General features: G+C 39.9%; 1 protein-coding gene and 1 long non-coding RNA gene across 2 annotated transcripts in view; one reads left to right on the forward strand and one right to left on the reverse strand.

Annotated features, from left to right (window-relative positions):
- The window catches only part of LOC143729384 (vesicular inhibitory amino acid transporter), a 38,373-nt gene that overhangs the window by 16,939 nt on the left and 1,146 nt on the right, over nucleotides 1–20,288 (reverse strand). The window lies entirely within an intron of this gene.
- On the forward strand, nucleotides 15,843–15,981 carry LOC143728721 (uncharacterized). Its single transcript, XR_013199880.1, has 2 exons — nucleotides 15,843–15,872; nucleotides 15,929–15,981. It is a non-coding gene; the product is annotated as an uncharacterized LOC143728721 (long non-coding RNA).

Below are 20,288 nucleotides of genomic sequence, written 5' to 3' on the forward strand. Positions count from 1 at the left end.
CCGGATAGCGTAGCTCGCACGGATGGCTGAAGGTGGCGAAGACGGCCGGCTTCCTCAGCGCTGTCCTAGGCTGGCTGTTTGCTGTTCGACGGCGGCGGTGGCTTCTCTCAAATCCAGCGATGCGAAGAGCTCGCTGAAGAGTCGAAAAATCAGAGAATTCAGCCTACAGCCCCTATTTTATATGCTAAGCCACGCCTATCTGGCGGGCTGTGACGCTATAAAGGCGCGGGCGCCCCTCATTGGGCGTGACGTCACGCCGGGCGCACTGGTAGGCTGCAGCAGTTGCCCGCAGGGCAGCCAATGAGCATGCGAGATGGCCTGCTCTAGGTCTGCTAGCTGCTGCACTGCGTTGACAAGTTATACAAAATTAAGGATAATTTTTGGCTTCAGTATCTCGAGAAGATGAATCTTTCCCGTAGCGTAAGCTAAACTTACGCAATACGAGAGAACCTCTCGTAAGAGAACTGAAATTTTACAAAAAAAAATAGACAGGGTTGTGTCATTTTATTTTATATAGCCTATGTAGGAATATTTTAAAATATATAAATAATATTTGCATATTTATACATTATCTTCACTGTATGTAGGCCTACATAAAATAAAATGACAAATCTAATGTCAGTTTAATGATCAATATTATAATGTTTCATATTTTTTTCATATTGTCTATATTATTCTGCAATTGATATTACATTGTATTTGCTGTTCTTATTATTATTGTTATTATAATATTATACCACTTGCGATTATCAATCTATTATAGTTATGCTATCATAGTCACTAACTTATTATTTTTACTGTCTATATCCTGTAATTGATATTTCTTATTATATTGCTATTATTATAGTATTATACATAAACTATATGCTATAATCAATATTTGTATGATTGTTTTATTGTACTTATGATATTATATAACTATACTATTCATTACTATTTTATTTGCCGTATACTGTTTGTTTATTTTATTGACTAAACTATTTACTATTACTTCCCACTTTATCTTATATTTACTATTTGCATTTCACTGTAGTTGTACCATATCATATGTATTACCATAAAGGATCCATCCGTTATCTTTGTTATTGCTAAAATCGGGTCAATCACAGAAAATGTTTTTTCCACAATAAGAAAACTTTACTTCATTTAATGTGAACATTAAATTAAATCTCAGTATGGGGGTCTTCACAATTCTTATCCAAGAATAAAAAGCCAAATAGCCTACATGACAAGCCTGAGCTTTGACAATTCCTATTACATTTTTTTTATAAGTCTATCGAGATTTTAAATAACTGGAGATGAAACTTTTTGTACACCACATACAAACCACTGAAATCGGCTGATAAATGTAAAAACATTTTTTGTTTTTATCCAGAAAAACCGCAGCTCACCCGTTTACTTGTATTTGCTTACAGCGCAGTCTTGCCCTCCGCAAAATGGCGGACGCGTTGACGTATCGCAGCAACGTTCCAAAGCGGCCAATAGGGCGTCTATAGCAGTTTCTCAATGTCAAGGATACTTCCTTGGCAGGATTGATCCTTCCAAGTCATTTCCTTCAGAGGCTAGGCGAGGCTCCTCTTTAGCATTCGGAGAACACGTAAATGGAACAGGCTAGCAAGTGCACGTCATTGCGTCATTACGTCAGTGAAAAGGTCCGCTTTTGGCGCTGCAAAAATTCAAAAAGATCAAAAAGTTGTGATGTACACTACCGTTCAAAAGTTTGGGGCCAGTACGATTTTAAATGCTTTTAAAAGAATTCTCTTCTGCTAATCATGTTAAATTACTTTGTACAACTTAACTAGTTATTTATAAAAGAAATGCCGGTAACGGCAACCAAGCTAAATGACAGGTCCGGTTCAGTTAGCCATGAATAACGTAATATGTATATATCTGTATAATTTGTAATATCAATACGGTAGTAATTTGTACTGGCACTTAAACGTTAAACTTTACTTATATGTACAACGGTTATAACAAATGTATGGTATCTTACATGTACAAGCATAGTGCCACGTTATTGCTCCGACTCCGCTAACGTCTGACATTTTTTATTTTTTGAACAAGATAGTAAAGCTGGCGCATAGGATTGTGGGTGAATTGAGAGCGCGAAGGCTACACATATGCATCCTTTCCTGTGTATGGGATATTTTTCGAACGAAGGATCAGTCCTTGGTTGAAATTCTGAGGATCCTAGACATTGGAACAGTCCTTCGACGGATGTCGATGACGTAGCATCCTCGAAATAACGGCTTCCGAGGATCCTTCCTTGACATTGAGAAACACCTTATGTATTTATTATGTCTATGTAGATAGACGCCCTATCGACCGCTTCTGCCTATTGGCGCGGACGAGCCGTGGGGCCGCCATCTTAAACCGGTCACCCGCTCCGCTCAGTGTAATCTGTTTGGCAGGTGCAATGAGCTGCCAGCGCATTTAATTAATCATATCTCACTGAATACCGAACTGATTTTCACGCGGGTTTTTTTGCTGCAAAGGTCATACACGCAGCTACGATACAGGACACATTAAATATTTTGTTCACAAAATACAACTAATAGTACGGTAATGTTAAATGTTAAATCTTACTTGTGTAAAGTAATCCCTGAGTGATGGTCCGCCGATTTGAGCAGGAATATGCTGCACAGTGCTCTGGCATCTACTGCTGCTGTGCAACGCAAATAGGAGTATGACCGGTTTAAGATGGCGGCCGCATTTCTTGCGCCACAGCGGCCAATAGGGCATCTAGTCTCTATATGATGTCTATGCTCGTGACAACCAAGCATTTCGAACTTCCGTTGTCGCAACTCTCTCTCTATATGATCTAACGGGCGATCTTTAGTCTCACAAAAAGAGACAGGGTTGTGACATTTTATTTTATATAGCCTATGTACGAATATTTTAAAATATATAAATTATTTTATATATACATTCTCTTCACTGTATGTAGGCCTATATAAAATACAATTACACAAATCTTTTTGTTAAATGTCAGTTTAATGATCAATATTATCACGTTTCATATTTTTCATATTTTCTATATTATTCTGCAATTGATATTACATTGTATTTGCTGTTCTTATTATTATTATAATATTATACCACTTGCAATTATCAATCTATTACAGCTATGCTGTAAATGCTATGCTGAAAATAGTAAATGATTTTACTATTCATAGTCACTATTTAACTTATTTTTTTATTGTCTATACTGTAATTGATATTTCTTATTCCATTGCTATTATTATAATATTATACACAAACTATATGCTATTATCAATATTTGTATTAGTATGTACTTATGATATTAAATAGGCTAATTATACTATTCATTACTATTTTATTTGACGTATACTGTTTGTTTATTTTATTGACTAAACTATTTACTATTACTTCTCACTTTATCTTATATTTACTATTTGCATTGCACTGTAGTTGTATCATATCATATGTATTACCATAAGGGATCCATCAGTTATCTTTGTTATTGCTAAAATCGGGTCAATCACATAGGTCAATCACAGTAAATACTTTTTCCACAATAAGAAAACTTTATTTAATTTAATGTAAAAATTAAATTATATCTTCACATTTCTCATCGAAGAATAAAAAGCCAGATAGCCTTCATGACAAGCCTGAGCTTTGACAATTCCTTATTAAAAAAAATGTTTTAGAAGTCTAACTATCGAGATTTTAAATAATTAGAGATGGAATTTTTTGTACACCACGTACAAACCACCGAAATCAGTTGATTAATGTATTTTTTTTAATCCAGAAAAACCGCAGCTCACCGTTTACTTGCATTTGATTACAGTGCAGTCTTGCCCTCCGCAAAATGGCGGACGCTTTGACGTATCGCAGCAACGTTCCAAAGCGGCTATGTATCTATTATGGCCCTGTCCCAAATGGCACACTCCGGACTTGTGGACTTCCTCAGAGTCCACACTTCGGTGACGTCATGTAGTGCAGACCTATAGGGCCCTTAGCGCGAGTCCGCGAGGGCGCATTGAGAGGTATTTTTGGGAGACTCGATCGTCACACCGGAAACAGGAAGAAGGTCTCAGCTCAGACGTCGAAGCTGAATAAACTTAAAGGTCATCTCATCAGTGCCTTTAATAGAAAAATATCACAAATATCATTAAAAAAATTACAGTCTTTGGCATCCCAATTCTTATGTCCATGTGAACTACACAGCCTGCTTTTACAGTTCTATATTTGTATATGCCACCTGGGCATTAGAATAGATGTCATGGTTATGTAAATGTCAATACAGTTTGTAATGTTAGGATGTCATGTATAAATGAGGCAATGGAAGCGTTGCTCTGTTTCGGCTCTTTATTAACAACTGCGCCACTTCTAGCGGCATGAACAAAACTGTGTCGACCCCATACCGTATATCTCCTACTAACTACGCCTGTCACACACAGGTATACGTTGTTCTATATATTACCATATATAGCCAGATTCTCAAGCTATCATTACATCTTCCCTTTTTTCAAATATTATCCTGTAACACGTAAGAATGTCACAACAACAACAAACACCAATAAAGATAATACAAACATCTTTCAGTGTCTTCTTTTCCTTATGATTTTAAACATCTTATTCAACAATTGTTTAGAACTTAAATCTTCTTTAGAATCATGAATGACTATCTAGGGATTCCGGGTAGACTACCGGTCACCCACATAGAAGCCGAGGATTATTCTGCCTCACGTGGCAATCTATGTACTAACTATGAAATCTTTCATGTATCCAGGCTGTTTTACAACTCTTCATTTACGCGTAACAACCATTTTGGCTGTTCTGGAACTTCTTGTCCTACGTTTTGATCCTGATCACTTGGATATTGTTCAGCTTGTGCCAATTCCTCATCCACACTTTTCTCTTCATTTGAATCACGTTGGCATGAAGATGGATTGAAAAAGCGTAGATGCTTTCTGTTTCTTCTCAAGTCTCCATTCTCCGTGCGAACTATGTAAGATCTTGGTGTTGTGTGTTTACCTACAACCGTAGCAGTCTTGTTCCATCCTTTCTCATTGTCCGTTTTGACTGTAACAGGATCTCCAGGTTTGAGTTCGGGCAAAGGTCGAGCACCATGACGCCTGTCATAATAAAGCTTGTAATTAGGTTTCGCCATATTGTCAGTTTCTCTCACCTTTGAAAAATCAGGCCACTCAGGCATCAGTTTCTTTTCCAGCACAGGAACTGGTATTCTCAACTGACGTCCAAGCATCAACTGCGCAGGGCTGTATCCTGTGACTTGGATGTGAGTAACTCTGTAAGCTAGGAGAGCTAGAAAAGGATCTTCCTGCCTGAGAATGTGCTTTGCGGTTCTCACCGCTCTTTCAGCCTCACCATTTGACTGTGGAAAATACGGGCTCGTGGTGATGTGGTGAAACTTATAAGCTGTTGCGAAATCCTGAAACTGTTGACCAAAGAATTGCGGACCATTGTCAGTAACTAGGGTATCAGGACAACCCCACCTGGCAAACATGTTGCTCAAGCGTAATACCGCCGTCTTTCCTGACATATCTGGAAGATAGGCAATGTCGATGAATCTAGAAAAATAGTCAACCACTACAAGGTAGTGTTTTTTGTTAACTTCGCAAATGTCAGCTGCAATTATCACCCAAGGTGCGTCTGGTAATGTGGTATTCATCAGAGGTTCTCTGTGTTGAGCTGGCTAATTTATTTCACAGAAAGCACAGTTCTCTATAGATACATGGATCTTCTTGCTAATCCCAGGCCACCAAACACTTTGTTTTGCTCTCTCTCTACAGTTGACGATCCCCGTGTGACCATCATGAAGTTTCCTCTTGACCTCAGCTCTCATGACACTTGGAATAACGATCCTGTCACTGTAAATCAGGAGGTCATCACACACGGACAACATATCCTTCACAGCGAAGTAAGGTTTGACGTGCTCTGAAACTTGTGAAGGATACTTTGGCCATCCCTGCCTTACGTACTTTATCACCACCTGCAACTCAGGATCAGACTTTGTGCTTTCAATGACCTCGTTCAGTCGTGTACATGACATTGGCCAGGCAGCTCTAGAGGACTCCTCCAAAGCCGTAATGTCATTCATAAGCTCCACTGAATCCAGATGTGGTGTCGAAGATGGATGTCTAGAAAGAGCATCAGCTACAGCCAGTGATTTCCCCGGCACATATTCAGCTTTAGCATTGAACCTCATCAGTCAAATCAAGAGTCGCTGGCATCTCAAAGGAACCATGTCAATTTCCTTGTTGTTGATGAGCGGAATCAACGGTTTATGATCTGTGTGAATTACAAAACTGTCCAGACCGTTCAAGTACTTGGAAAATCTTTCACAAGCCCACACCACACCGAGACATTCTTTTTCAATCTGTGCGTATTTTCTTTCGGTGTTAGTTAAGGTACGCGAACAGGAAGCTACAGGTCTCAAGTATCCATCATGCTGCTGGAAAAGGACTCCTCCTAGCCCATAACTGCTAGCGTCTGCACTTACAATGGTTGGTCTGTTCACGTCAAAGAAAGAAAGGATTGGTGCTTCAGTCATGAGCTCTTTGACTCTTGTGAGCGCTTGTTCCTGTGCATGACTGATCCAAACTGTATCAGCTTTAAGGAGATCATTAAGTGGGCGGGTTATTTCAGCCAAACCAAGTAGGTATCGACCTAAATAATGAACCATTCCCAAAATCCTCTTTACTTCTGTCACGTTCTGTGGAGGTTGAATATGCAGTAAAGCCTCAACCTTTTTCTCATCTGTCTGACTCCGCGAGCATCAATGATATGACCTAGAAATTGTATCTGCGTTTGCTTCAACAGACATTATTCATCATTGAGTTTCAATCCCGCATCAGAAAGTGTCCTCAAGGTTAAACGACAATCGTGAACCTCTGGCGTTTCCCCGTAGATGATTATGTCATCCATGTACGCTGCTGTACCTTCATGGTCTCTTAAGAGGTTATTCATCTCTCTTTGAAATATCTCTGGTGCACTGGAGATTCCGAAAGGAAGCCTATGAAAGAAATACCTCCCAAACGGTGTTATAAATGTTGTGAATTTAGCACTCTCCCTCTCCAGAGGAATTTGCCAAAATCCGCTCGCTGCATCTAATAGTGAAAACATTGTTGCACCTGACAACTGGGGAAGTATATCATCGAGGGTTGGTAGAATATACCTTTCACGTTCAACTGCTTGATTTAAACGATTTAGGCCTACACATATTCTCACCTGGCCATTCTTCCCAGGCACAGGCACCATCGGCGCACACCATTCAGTAGGCTCTGTAATTTCTTCAATCACGCCACACTTCACCATCCTGTCTAGTTCAGCTTTCACCTTAGAAAGTAAGGGAACCGACACTCTCCTGGCTGTCGTAATGGCATATGAGACTGCATCTGCTTTCAGCTTGATTTTCACAGGAGCGGTTTTCAAAAGTCCAACCGACTCACCGGGTGAACTCACATCGTCAATCCGCTGAACTAATCCCAGAGCAGCAGAAACTTCTCGACTCAGCAAATTATTAACAGACTGACCTGCTATGACAAAAACAGTAAAGCAGTACTTGTTTCCCTTATGGTGTGTGCTTGTCTCAAATTTTCCTGAACTTCTCAATTTCCCTCCTGGACAATCCAGCGCTGCATTCACGAACATTAAGTCAGGCCTTGTGTTGAGAGCTTTATAAGTTTGTTCCGATATTACACTAATGTCAGCACCAGTGTCTATCTTAAACTCCACTTCCGTATCTTGAATCCTCAAGGTTATGGACCATGCGTCACTTGAGTCTTTTACTGTGATTGCTCCAAGGAAAAACGAATCTTCATGCTCTTCCTGCACTACATTTACATCAGCAACATGTAGAGTACGACACACAATAGCATAATGGCCTCTCTTACCACACTTTCAACACTCTGCTCTTCTCGCTGGGCAGTTGATGCTCTTTGGATGTTGTTTACCACACCGCGTGCATTTCCCCACCATTGGGTCATTTGATCGTGTGTTTTTCTGGCTATTTGTTCTCTGTGTCCATTTCCTCTCTAATCTTTCTGGCTTGAATGCTCCTTTTGGTCGAAATGATGCAATGTGCTTCCTTCGTACGACTTCATTCAATGCTGAAGAGCTAGTCTGTTCGGAAACGTGACTTTTTATCTGCTCCGATTGCCGTGCGTGCCTACATGCTCTCTCAAGCGATAAGTCAGACATCATTTGTAATCTTTTAGACATATCTTTATCCAGAACACCAATCACCAGTCTGTCTCTTATGTTTTCACCTTTAGCTTCTCCAAATGTGCATGTTTCAGCCAGTTCATGTAAGCTACGAATTAATTCTTCCATGCTTTCACCTTGCTTTTGAACACGCTGATAAAATCTCGCCCGTTCATGTATCACGTTGACTTTAGGCAAAAAGTAATTGTTCAACTTCTCTAAAACTATGTCGTACCTATTCTCGTCGCCATCCGCTGCATACACAAATGTACTGACAATGTGTTCTGCCTCCTTCCCGAGAGAATACAAAAGTGTACAAACTTGAACTTCTCCCGACTCTTTGTCCAGCTTCGTGGCTATTCGGAATCCGTAGAAACGCTGCTTCCATTCAGGCCAGAGCTCGGGATGACTGAAGTCAAAACTTTCGGGTGGAGAAAACTTTGCCATATTGTCACGTTGACTTCTGACACCATGTAATGTTAGGATGTCATGTATAAATGAGGCAATGGAAGCGTTGCTCTGTTTCGGTTCTTTATTAACAACTGCGCCACTTCTAGCGGCATGAACAAAACTGTGTCGACCCCAATAACGTATATCTCCTACTAACTACGCCTGTCACACACAGGTATACGTTGGTCTATATATTACCGTATAGCCTAACAGATTCTGAAGCTATCATTACACAGTTGTACATAATAATACATAATGTTCAATTTTAACACAAAATTAAAATGTAAATGAGTTTAAGAAAAATGTATAGGTTTCAATATTCATACTACGTTTATATGACTCAGTAAAGCCATGACATTCGGTTCTATTTATGTAATGAATCATAATGCGATCGTATTATTTAACACGCTATTATTATGTTTGAGATATCAACCACTGGTCGATAATATTTGTATAAACTGTAAGTAACAACTGGTAAAATGTAGGCCTATATCATAAAGCCATGTTAACAGTCCGTGAGCGAAATCTCCTCCCATCTGTTTTCTGATTGGCATTTCGCAAGGATTACTGGGTAGTTAAAGTGCGTGGAGCTTGCATCTATGCGGGCTTCGCGGAAGACCGCTTCAAGGGTACAAAGGGGGCGCTGCTGAGCACACTTCAGAGCGTTAAAATGCTAAATGGGACGGCCAACGGACTCGTAGACTAGGCGAGCACGCGCAATTTAAGTCCACGAGACCGAAAGTCCACATGAAGTGTGCCATTTGGGACAGGGCCTATGTCTATGCTTCGCACTGTCGAGTGGGGCAGTACTTCCGCCGGCGCCCGTGAAATCGACAGTGACCTTTGAAACTGCATTGATTTGGACTTCAAAACGCTGGTTGTCATTGAAGTCCATTATTCGAAGAAAAATCTAGAAATGTTTTCCTCAAAAAACTTAATTTCTCTTCCACTGAGGAAAGAAAGACATGGATATCTTGGATGGCATTGGGGTGAGTAAAGTATTAGGAAATTTTAATTTTGAGGTGAACTAATCCTTTAAGTTTGTGAAAGTACACTTTGAAGTGTACTCAGTAAACTACTAGTCTAGTAGTTTTATATTGTCTGAAAGTATACTTGTAAGTTTTCTTTAATTGAACATAACATAATTTATAGTTTACTAGTATTTATATACTATTTTTGCACTTTAAGTATACTACTATATTCTATTTAGGTATTATTTTGTCAAAGATATCTCGAATGGATTCAGAACGATGATCAAAACACAGATGGAGTAGATCAAGTCCATCAACACCCTCAAAGTTTCAAAATCGCTCCTCTTCGACATTTCATTCAGTAACATTAGGCAGTTTTTAACTTGATGTTAAATGTTTGATGGTCTGCGATCACTTTCTGCTTCTTCTTCACCTTTGTTTTGATGCGGAGAATCTGTACTCTTATCAGGAGATTTGTAACAGCGCCCCCTACCATGTAACAGTGAAAACATGGATCCCGCAAAATTCAGTCAATGGCGGAAAGAGTAAAGTAGATTTGAAGTAAATTTATAAGTACACTACCAGTGGACTAGCCTACACAAAAAATCTTATTCTCAGAATTAGGAGCATATCTGTTTTCTTTCAAATCAATATTTTCAAACAATGTAAGTTCATAAGATTGTATGTAAAGCGATGTGGGGGGAAAAGTATTTAAAATAATTTAAGTAATACTTCATTCAATTTTTAAGTATATCTCAAACAACAGATTGAGTACAAGTATAGGCCAAATATACTTAGACCTTTCTTTCAGTACAAGTCAAATATAAAATTTTAACTTGAGCTCTGAGATGTACATAACGTATATTTCTGAGAATTACATCAAACAAATTGTTTAAAAGAAACATACCAATAGCACAGTTGAATACACTTATTTTTCATAAGGGATGTTTGCACCAGCTCTGTGATTCAGCACTCCAGCCAAATCATGTTTATTTATACAGCACTTTATACAATAGATTGCTGTAAAGCAGCAGTTTTACAGTTTTAAACATGAAAAACAGTGTCAGTGTTGCTTTCAGTTAGAATTACAGTTTAAAGCAGCTTTTCTCCTGTACGTTCATGTTTTTTACTCGCGTCTGACCTCGACGGACCTTCAGAGCAACACCTACCCATTGTATCACTGTCATGGACAAATGGTGTCAACCAGCCAGTGTGAACTTTCCCTGCAATTCCAAATGAAGAATTTCAAATTGTTTTGGCATGCTTTGTTCAAAATGACATCACAACAGTTCATTCTTTGATTTCGCTAGCAGTATATATCGCCTTTACTGTAAGTCAAGAGTTGCCTGTATTAAGTTAAGCATGAGAGTTACTATTGCTCTTAATTGATGTGATCAAACCAACTTATTCTCAATAGAGTTTGTAACTATTTCACGGTTTGGCCAATCGGTGGTGAATTCATATTAAGTCATACAATGTAATTAATACGTATATGCTGTGTCTACCTCAGACGAAAGCAGCGTGAAGCAACAAAAGCAAACAGAACCTATTATAATCAGTGAGGATGATGATGATGCATTTTATTTGTAATGCGCTTTTCTCCAACCCAAAGCGCTACACAGTATGGTAAACAAATATAAGATAATTAAAAAATTAAAATTAAAAAACAGAAGAATCAAACAATGATATACAAGATAATACCAGACATAATACACTTCAAAGACAATAAACAGTTTTAAAAAGATGGGTCTTTAAAGACCTCTTAAAGCAGTCCAAAGTTGGGGAATTTTTAATCGCAAAAGGAAGTTTATTCCACAACCGTGGGGCAGTAACCGTAAAGGAGTCGACCACCCATCGCCTTTTAATTTAAATGTGGATTGCTGCAGAGTAGAAGCATCCCATGTAGACGCGATGTTAGTTTTTCTCTAAAAATCATTAAAAAAAAATTAATCAAATTGAATGGATTTATATTCAATTGTCAACTCATAAAATAGTTATATTTTCAGTTACATTCCATGAATGTGTATCATGGTAGTGTATATTCTGGTAGATGTATGTTGGTGGTTTTCTTTTCTCTCTCTGTGTCTCTCTGTATATGTTCTCTGCCGCTCTACCGGGTACAGAATAGAGAGAGAGAGGTGAACGCTCACACCTGCTACTCATTACTGTAGAGATGCACGCTCAAAAGAAGCTTAGAGAAGTTACATTTAAACTAAAGAAAGCAGCAAAATGGGCTTTGAAAAGTGGGAATAAGCATATACAGGTCCTTCTCAAAAAATTTGCATATTGTGATAAAGTTCATTTTTTTCCATAATGTAATGATAAAAATTAAACTTTCATATATTTTAGATTCATTGCACACCAACTGAAATATTTCAGGTCTTTTATTGTTTTAATACTGATAATTTTGGCATACAGCTCATGAAAACCCAAAATTCCTATCTCAAAAAATTAGCATATTTCATCCGACCAATAAAATAAGTGTTTTTAATACAACAAAAAAAGTCAACCTTCAAATAATTATGTTCAGTTATGCACTCAATAATTGGTCGGGAATCCTTTTGCAGAAATGACTGCTTCAATGCGGCGTGGCATGGAGGCAATCAGCCTGTGGCACTGCTGAGGTGTTATGCAGGCCCAGGATGCTTCGATAGCGGCCTTAAGCTCATCCAGAGTGTTGGGTCTTGCGTCTCTCAACTTTCTCTTCACAATATCCCACAGATTCTCTATGGGGTTCAGGTCAGGAGAGTTGGCAGGCCAATTGAGCACAGTAATGCCATGGTCAGTAAACCATTTGCCAGTGGTTTTGGCACTGTGAGCAGGTGCCAGGTCGTGCTGAAAAATGAAATCTTCATCTCCATAAAGCTTTTCAGCAGATGGAAGCATGAAGTGCTCCAAAATCTCCTGATAGCTAGCTGCATTGACCCCTGCCCTTGATAAAAGACAGTGGACCAACACCAGCAGCTGACATGGCACCCCAAACCATCACTGACTGTGGGTACTTGACACTGGACTTCAGGCATTTTGGCATTTCCTTCGCCCCAGTCTTCCTCCAGACCCTGGCAACTTGATTTCCGAATGACATGCAAAATTTTCTTTCATCCGAAAAAAGTACTTTGGACCACTGAGCAACAGTCCAGAGCTGCTTCTCTGTAGCCCAGGTCAGGCGTTTCTGCCGCTGTTTCTGGTTCAAAAGTGGCTTGACCTGGGGAATGCGGCACCTGTAGCCCATTTCCTGCACACGCCTGTGCACGGCGGCTCTGGATGTTTCTACTCCAGACTCAGTCCACTGCTTCTGCAGGTCCCCCAAGGTCTGGAATCGGTCCTTCTCCACAATCTTCCTCAGGGTCCGGTCACCTCTTCTCGTTGTGCAGCGTTTTTTGCCACACTTTTTCCTTCCCACAGACTTCCCACTGAGGTGCCTTGATACAGCACTCTGGGAACAGCCTATTTGTTCAGACATTTCTTTCTGTGTCTTACCCTCTTGCTTGAGGGTGTCAATGATGGCCTTCTGGACAGCAGTCAGGTCGGCAGTCTAACCCATGATTGCGGTTTTGAGTAATGAAACAGGCTGGGAGTTTTTAAAAGCCTCAGGTATCTTTTGCAGGTGTTTAGAGTTAATTAGTTGATTCAGATGATTAGGTTAATAGCTCGTTTAGAGACCCTTTTCATGATATGCTAATTTTTTGAGATAGGAATTTTGGGTTTTCATGAGCTGTATGCCAAAATCATCAGTATTAAAACAATAAAAGACCTGAAATATTTCATTTGGTGTGCAATGAATCTAAAATATATGAAAGTTTAATTTTTATCATTACATTATGGAAAATAATTAACTTTATCACAATATGCTAATTTTTTGAGAAGGACCTGTACATGTAAATATGAAATAAGTCAGTCGCTAAAGTGGTGATTAGCAGACAAATAAAAAAGATGTGGAAAAATCAATGGAACAAAGAAAGTAAATGAAGATATCTGTTTAAAAACAATCCATTAGTTGGGAGTACAACGTCTGGAGGACGAAATAGAAAAGAGAAGGTTATTACAAGAATAAGGAATGTACACTGGTCTAAATAGTTCTCTCTACATGATTCAAAAGCATAATAATGGAAAGGGTGAATATTGTGGAGAGGAAGAATTATTTATTTATTTCCTTACAAAATTGTTTAATCCAGCATTCTTTATGTATATTGGTGTGTTTTAGTTGTTTAAATAAAAAAAATAATATATCATAGAGTTGTTTGTGGTGGGGTAAATTAAACGCAATATGCATTGACGTCACAATCGTGTTGCATTGTGGTATATGGAGCTGCCTGAAGTGTACATATGAAGTAGACTCACTCCCTCAGTCAAAATCCAGGGAGCGAGGGTCTGCCCATATAAACTTTCCTTGTCCACTCCCCGAAGTGGAACACACTTCAAAATGGCGGCAGGGATTCCCCCGAGGGAAGTTCGCAAGTATGTGTCTAAAAGTGGACTGGAACGCAACCCAGAGTGCTGTGTCCCTCACCTGCCTTTTGCTGTTGCCCTTTTGTGATGTGAAGAGTTGAGACAGTGTAACTCTCACTAAGTTAAAGCCTATTGTAGCCTATAGAGGTCTACCATTAGTTCTCATTGTTGATTCTACCTTCACATGCTCAAACGCGCTGGAAGCTGTAGTTCTACCATAAAGACTTGGGAGGAAAAATGACGTAACAAAGCATAAATGAATTAACAGCTCAGCAAGTATTGTGTTATCCGCTCGCAATCCGAGGGTACGGACTCTGCATGTCCTGTCTCAAGACGAAGGCAGGGGCTCAGCCGACCCCCTGGGAGGTTTGGGCAGGACCAACCTGGTGGTGGTGGGGAGGATGAAGGTGAATGTTTGCATCAGCATCTGCAAACTCATGTGTAAGTACCGATCTTTTATACTACGAGTATTAGAACACGATTGGTTAGATGAGAAGGTAATAAGAAGTGGCGGCTCCTGCAAAATCTCTCAGGGGGCGGGGGGGGCAAATGTTTCAGATCAACTTTATCGCATGCTGACTTTTTAATAGATTTAACTTTAGGTTTTGAGATGTGCAGTAATCAACTTAAAACAGGTTTTCTTTCGTTTCCTGAAAAGTAACAGTTTTGGACATACAAGGCTTCCGTCCGACAGGGATGATTTGTGTGTGTGTGTGTGTGTGTGTGTGTGTGTGTGTTACGTTAATTAACATTTGACCAAAATTCAAGCTCAAATGGAGTTTGACAAGGGTTTTTGACCAGTAAATGCATTTTCAATCCACTCAGATGGTTTCTTTTATTAAAGATTCCACTAGGTGGCGACAAATATTGTTGACTGAATCGTTGATGTGTAGGATAAAGATTGTGTTGGTGTTCGAATGAAATGTACAAATTTCAAAATACAATGCTAGGAGTAAAAAAGACTGCTACCATCCTTTCCTAAACTGATTGTAAAAACAAAGTGAGATTTTCCAACACTCGAGTATTTAAATGGTCAGCAATAAATATCTCTTTAGACAGCCTCTGCTTGTCTTCTTTTCCCAAGGCCCTCCTAGATCTTGTTGTTCCTGTTGCTACTTGCTTCTGCTCCTGAAATGATTGCTTGGCCCATGAACACCTGACTCTGGTCCTGATTACTACGACGGCTGAATGGTATTTCTTTTAATGACACGATAGAATTTACTGCGTTCGCCATGACGTTGTTCAAGTTCAACTGGCCTCAGCTCGCGAGATGTCCCAACAGTCTCTCTAACTCTCGTTCTCGTTTTTATTTTTATTTTTTTAATCACATTTGATAAAGATATTAAAGTATTGTTTTTTTTCTTGTTGTTCAAATTCAAAATTGTTTTCAAATATTATTTGTCACATAATCTTAAAGATTTTTAATTCGTTCGGTTCACATGACGTCACTGTAGCTTTGCGCCGCCATCTTGACGTCTCAGTAATGCCTGCAATATGTTGTGCAGTTTGCTGCAACAACAGCCGAAAGAGGAACCCCAAACTGGTATTTTATTCTATACCAAAAGAAAAGGATAGAAGAAATGTCTCGTATTGTATGAATGTCTCATATTGTATCAGGTCTCATCTTTCTGTGCACACACATCCGACCCGAAGCGTGCAGCCATAGAGCCCTATACAGCGCACGAGTAATGAATTGAGCTCTGTTTCGTGTCTGAATGGACAAATACACACAACATTATGTTTAAATGTCCGTTTTCACGTAAAATATGTCGGTTATGTCTTAAACAGAGTTGTCATCCAGTCTCTTTGGTAGAGAAAGAGAGAGAGAGAGAGAGAGAGAGAGAGAGAGAGAGAGAGAGAGAGAGAGAGAGAGAGAGAGAGAGAGAGAGAGAGAGAGAGAAAGAGAGAGAGAGAGAGAGAGACGAGGAAAACAAAGCATGCAAATGGAAAGCTCGAGCTCTTTTTTTTATCGTGCGATTAATAGATTTATTGACTATTGCGACAGGCCTAATCCAGATTAATCAAAGCTAGCCGTGAGCCGTGGCTGCCAGCTGACGCCTCCAATTTTATCCATGTATCTCTGTCTTTCTCTCTCATTCAAATGGGCAGTTTGGGCGGCCAAACCGGGCGAGATCGGTCGTCAATATGGCGGCGTTCTATTTCTAGTGACGTAGGTGGCATATATGAATAGTGTATGTTTGTTCCCACCAATCGCTACACAAGTTAAGGATACGTTTGCTGAAGTAAGCACGTTAGTGCGAGCCCTCCCGGAACCCATATAGAATGCATTGCAGTGCCTGCAGTTTGAAAAAAAACATCTTTGAATGTAAGTCTATGGGAACACTCTGGGCGATTCTCAGCCAGAGTGAAATCGCCCAAAAAGAGGCGGTACTCCACAGAACGTGACATGACGCTGATTGGACTATATCCAGAGGTACAGTGACGGCTAGCGTAACTCTGTGGTTGAATGAGATTGTGAATGTGATTGAAAAAGTCCCTTTCACACTTTGGTGGTGCGTCGCCCAATCGCCCTAATGAAGAAACCCCCCTTGGTAATAAGTGACATAACAATTGAGTATTCTCAGCAGAACTTACGCTAAAGCTTTCATGGAGGTGTGTGTCTTTTTTTTTTGTAATATCTTTTCTCCTGTTTGGTTGGTTAGTTAGGGAGTTATTGTACATTTCTGTTGTTTATTTGTTTTCTTTTGGTAGTTTAAGTAGTTTTACTCCCTAACTAGTCAGAGGGTACTTTTGTTTGTTATTTTGGCGCCACCCCTCCTGAAGTCTACCTTGCTTCTTACTCTGTAAATTATACATATTTTATTAATAAATCTTTGTAAATTTAATGGGCCTGTTGTGCAGGGCAGGGGATGTGCATACTCCCTCACCCCAAATCTTTTTATTTCTATTTTCACTGTTTACTCCTTTACCCTAGACGAGCTTTACACGTGGGACGTAACATTTCTCATGAGATCAGGTTGGATCAAACACCTAACGTTCAGTTTGATAGTGTGCATCTTCCTGCAGTGTTTGTCCTCCAGACATTAAGGATTCCTCAAATCAGGCCAGCAACATTCCCATTGTTGTTTTAATGTTACTCTTATTTGTTACTTCTCCTAAGTCCATCCATCCACTTGTCCTCTGTAGAGACACATGGGATGCTGGGGTCTATCTCCGATTCTCAGACAAAAGCCAGGGAAACTCCTTGGAAGGATGTCCAGTCCATCACAGGATTAAAGGCTGCTTCAAACGGCAGGATAATTAGGCCGATTTTAGGCCTGATTTACCCCTTCCGACAATCTTAAGTATGCTCAGATTATGGTAAAATATTCTGATCAGATATTCCTGCCGTGTGTGGTGTGTTAAGAGTGCTCTCATCTGCTCGGAAGGACGTCGGGACCGCTCCGATCTCAAATTGGGGATATCCAACATGTTGTATTTTTTTGGCCCGATTTCTCCTCGTGTGTGGTGCCCCCCGGGGACAAACGAGCATGCAGCCTGTGGACTGTGGCGTGTAGCCAATCAGAAAGCGAGGTGACGAGGCTCAGAGGAAGCACCGGGAAACAGAATCAAAACAGCCGTCCATGCTCGCGTTGTCTCCACTTCTTTGACCATCGCCTTTTTTTTTGATAACGTTTTTTTTCGGTTAAAAACAAACTACAAACTATCGCCACTGCATCCTCTACATCCGCCATGATTTTTTACTCTGAAGTCACGTTTGATCTCAAGGGATTTTGCGAGATTTTCCGTCTGACCTGGGAATGCTCGGGAGTCAAATCGGTTTGTGTGTGATGTGTTGATTTTGCCGTGTGGCTGTGCACCACACACTGTACGACCAAAACTGTTAGACCCGGTATTTTTTATCGCCGTGTGTGGGGTCTCTCAGGTTTGGAAAATCGGCCGACAATTTTAAAATCGTCCCGTGTGAACCAGGCTTAACTAACACACACAGACTACTCCTAAATCATTCTATGATAAATGAGAGCCAAAGTTGATACTTGAATGAACCATAACAGAGAACTCCATTAAGCAATGATTGAGCAACCTCTGAGCACATACAGGGTTGATGCTAGTGTCAAATGCATATAAAGAGGACTAGGAGATTTTACAAACACACACACACACACACACACACACACACACACACACACACACACACACACACACACACACACACACACACACACACACACACACACACACACACACACACACACAGCTGTGAGAAACACACAGTCACAGCCGTACAGCAGATGGGAGTAATGAAATCACACCCTCTCACACACCCCTCCACTAATGAAGTCACAGTCATCTCTAAAGAGGCGCTAAGTGACAGATATTTTATCTTGACTGTAATTGTTTGTAAATTGCTTTGTGTTAGACACAATGAATAAAGATACAACACTGCATTCATTTCCTCTCAGGGTCCTAATGACTGTATCTCTTGTGAACAGACGACAGCTCATCATCCACACACACACACACACACAAAAGAGAGAAAGAGGAGTCCAGACTCTAGTGAGCTGCCGACCCGGACAACACGTTCAAGCTTCAGAAACACACTTCTGACGGCTGTACCAAATGTTAACTGTATTGGCCAAAACTCAGCTTGTGTTGCACTGTGACAAGTTCTGTGAATAAGATGGCAGATGGGGTCAAAAGTAACAAATACAAATTTATTTCATAGCAATTTATTTCAAGCACAGGGAGATCTACAGCACTTGGAGAGAGCTATCCGTTAGCATTCCCTTTCATCTCAATGAGATTTATTTTCCCAAACCAGTTAAGCGCAAACTCCACCCCACAGCTGATTCTAAAGATTTCATTGGTCATGTCAGACAATCACAGTGCTAACCCATGCTAACCCTTAACCTAAACCCTCACCTTAACCTCAGTATTGAGTTGGCAGCACATTCTGATAGATTGAGCATTTCTGTTTGTCACGATCAGCTCCGTCCATGATTTTTCTGATGAAGTCTGAGCCTTTGTTTAAAGATGAAATCTGGATTCACGCTTTACTGGATAGGGACGAAAACCATGCATAATCTCAGGGAAAGTTTGTGACCTGCATGCTGCCATTTTTGCTTATAGGCACCCAATTCTGGACATTTTTCTTAAATTTACCTGCGTCGTAAATGTCATTTGACACTCAGCTATCCTGTGACGTCAGAGACAGCAGGCAAGTGAAAATATAAGTCATGAAATGTCTTATGAAAAAAATGGAAATATGGACATAGCATCTAACAGTAAGGGTTACCTGAGCATAACCAACTAAACCTTGACCTCCAGGTCAAACTCTACTGGAGTCGACCAATTCGTACGAATTTGTAAAAATGAATTCGTATGAATTGACCTAACCCTGGCCCCGCCCTTAAACCTGACTGTCGCTGGGGTTTAGACAAATAGTAAGAATTTGTACGAGTGAGGTCGTACAAATTCATACAAATAAGCCACATTTTACTCACTCGTAACAATTCGTACGAATTCGTACGATAGCATTGCGTCAACTGAGAGTCAAATCTCCTGTGTGTTTCACGTGAGGTGCAGAAGAGTGTTTGTGCAAACTTCAATGGGATGCTGCTTTAGAAAACGGATGCCTATGTAGACAGCAGAGAGCGAGTGTTTTTCAGAGGAAAGATAGATTCACAGAGAGTGAGACAGATGGGTGAAGAGGGAAAGAGAGGGACATTACGCTCTAAAGTAAAGCAGAAGGATGAATTAAACAAGCTCAAGCAGCAATAACGAGCAGTGTGATCATTAACAGCTCTAAATATTACCCTCAGCCTCAAATGGGAACGAGCAGATGAGGTAATGGAGTGTCATTCACATAAACAAGGATTTATGCTGCTATAAAGTAAATAAGGCATATTCAAACGCACACAAACAGTCGTGCAATCACTCTAAGCATGCAGCATCTGAGGGTGGAAAACTGGCTGATGATCGTTTACTTAACATTTTAATTTAGGAGCATAACATAACACTTCCCAAACACTCCGGAATGAATTCACTTCACACTTCTGAGAGAAGCACTCGAGCGCAAAAAAAACAGCATCTTCATCACTAACCAGCATATCTATACTCTAGTTTAGATACTTTCCTTATCCCATTGCAAAAAAAGCATTTATCCCATTTATTCATAAAACAAGGAACTATTTGGATATTTGATAAGAAAAAAATGTATTCATAATAATTAAGTCTTATTATCTTAGATAATTGCTTCACAGG

This window comes from Siphateles boraxobius, unplaced genomic scaffold (assembly GCF_051911475.1).
Source record: "Siphateles boraxobius isolate OS27281-9 unplaced genomic scaffold, OSU_SipBor_1 8, whole genome shotgun sequence".
Lineage (NCBI taxonomy): Eukaryota > Metazoa > Chordata > Actinopteri > Cypriniformes > Leuciscidae > Siphateles > Siphateles boraxobius.